At 33.2% G+C, this 2194-nt stretch overlaps 1 non-coding gene across 1 annotated transcript; it reads right to left on the bottom strand.

Annotated features, from left to right (window-relative positions):
* Nucleotides 1-1637: 1637 nt before the first annotated feature.
* Nucleotides 1638-1743, bottom strand: LOC116282109 (U6 spliceosomal RNA). The gene has a single exon (XR_004191586.1). It is a non-coding gene; the product is annotated as a U6 spliceosomal RNA (small nuclear RNA).
* Nucleotides 1744-2194: the final 451 nt, after the last annotated feature.

Raw genomic sequence — 2194 nt, 5'->3', positions numbered from 1 at the left:
TGAGGATGGTTGTTATATATTTCCCCAGTAGGGAATGCTGACCAAAGTTCAACATGTGTTCTGCAACACTGGAGGACAGATGAGTTTCAGGGAACAAAGAGAAGCACTGGATTGGTGTTATAAATTTCAGTATTTCCATTTCATGTTTTTTTTTTCATTTGTATATCAATGTATTTCTTTCTGCATTAAAATGCCAATTACAAACAATACACATAAGTAGGAATGCTATGAAGGTTTTGTCAGTTTTCAGGCAAACATTTTTCACTTAAAGTATATGCTACTTGAAAGGAAATTAATGCTTTTTAAAAACTAACTACTACATGTTGACTCAATGGTGAAGTATCTAAGTGACAGCAAACTTTTCCATATACAAAAGGAAAAGTCCTCCCCCAACACCATCCATTACCCTTCCCAACCCCTAGGTTGCATCCAGGTTGAACAGCAAGAAAAGCTGACGTTTGCTCGACAGCAACTGTGAAGACCAGCCTGCAAAATCTCCTCCATGTCAGGTGCCATTCTGAAACTGGAGGGAACTGTAGTCCCAGATAACAAAGTCCCCCAGTTATATTGCTTCACTTGCCTTTGGTAGTAGTTTGCTTGCTTCTCCTTGACATTTTCCTTAACAGCTTATAATAGGCAGACTAACAGTGCTTAGAATTCACTGGAGCTCAATTAGAATAAATAGAATCATGTTTCCTGACAGGCATATAACTGTATTGACACTTAAAATCACTTATTTACTCATCTTAAAAAATAAAATCTCCAAAACTAGCCTTTGAGAAGAAGCCAACCAAGATTTGCTGGTTTTAATTCTGTTGCCAACAGCAGCAATTTCATTTATTTTTACATAATGAAATAATTATTTGTTCCCATACAGAGTATTACATGTCCCTTGGGAATAGCAACAGAAGGAAAGGAAGTGCAAAATATGTGGCTACAATTTTAAAATAAAAAATTTTCAGAAGGATAAAGTAGTGTCAAATAATAATTTCATCTCAAAGGGAAAAGACAGTTTTGGAAAAGAGTAGGGATAGAGACTATTCAGATAATTAAGAGTGTCAGTGTTCAGTATCCACAGGAGTTCTCAGGTGATTCTTTGTGTGTGTGCGCTTGGTTTTTGTTCCCAGGTTTATTGAGAAATAATGCAATACCATACAATTCATCTATTTAAAATGCACCATTCAATGTTTTTAAAAGTATATTCAAACATTGTATAATCATCACCAACATTTAATCTTGGAAATTTTATTCTCCCTAAAATAAATCTATGCCCATTAGCAGTCATTCCCCATTTCCTCCATCCCTCTACAATCCTAAGTAACCACTAATCTACTTTCTGTTGATCATTAGTAACTATTTTAATTATATTATTATTTTGATTGTACAGATTATTCTGCAGGTTTTTTTGTAAATGTGAAAAAACGTTAATTTTTGTAAAGACTTTGAGGTATAGGTCTAACTTCATTCTGTTGTATTTGGTAATCCAGGTGTTTCTGTACCATTTATTGTAAAGACAGTTCTTTCTTTACTGAACACTCTTGTACCTCTTGTGGCAAAACAACTGATCAAAGGTATACTGATTTATTTCTAGACTCTCAACTTTATTCTAATGGTCCCTGTGTGTCTTTTTTTTTTTTTTAAATATGGAACGCTTCAGAATTTGCGTGTCATCCTTGCGCAGGGGCCATGCTAATCTTCTCTGTATCGTTCCAATTTTAGTATATGTGCTGCCGAAGCGAGCACCCCTGTGTGTCTTTATACCATTATCATTCTATCATAATTACTGTACCTTTGTGTTGAAATCATAAAGTGTGAGCCCTGCATCTTTGTTCTCCTTTATCAAAATTGTTTTAACCATTCTGACACCCTTGTATTTTCAAACAAATTTTGGGGTTATTTTGTCAATTTCTGAAAAAAAACAATTGGGGTTCAAATAGGAATTGCATTAATCTATTATTCAATTTGAGAAGTATTGTCCCCTTAACAATATTAACTCTCTTGATCCATGAACATGGGGTATCTTCCCATTTATTTCAGTCTTTACTTTCTTTAAAAAATGTTTTACTAGTTTTCAGTAAAAAAGTCATGCTTATTTTGTTAAATTTATATCTAAATATTTTTACTATTTTTGATACTGTTATAATGGAAATTTTTCTTAATTTCATTTTCAAAATAGTCATTGTTAATATAAAGA

Source organism: Vicugna pacos, chromosome 10 (genome assembly GCF_048564905.1).
Source record: "Vicugna pacos chromosome 10, VicPac4, whole genome shotgun sequence".
In the NCBI taxonomy this organism is placed as follows: domain Eukaryota; kingdom Metazoa; phylum Chordata; class Mammalia; order Artiodactyla; family Camelidae; genus Vicugna; species Vicugna pacos.
This window is presented reverse-complemented; position numbering and strand designations above follow the sequence as displayed.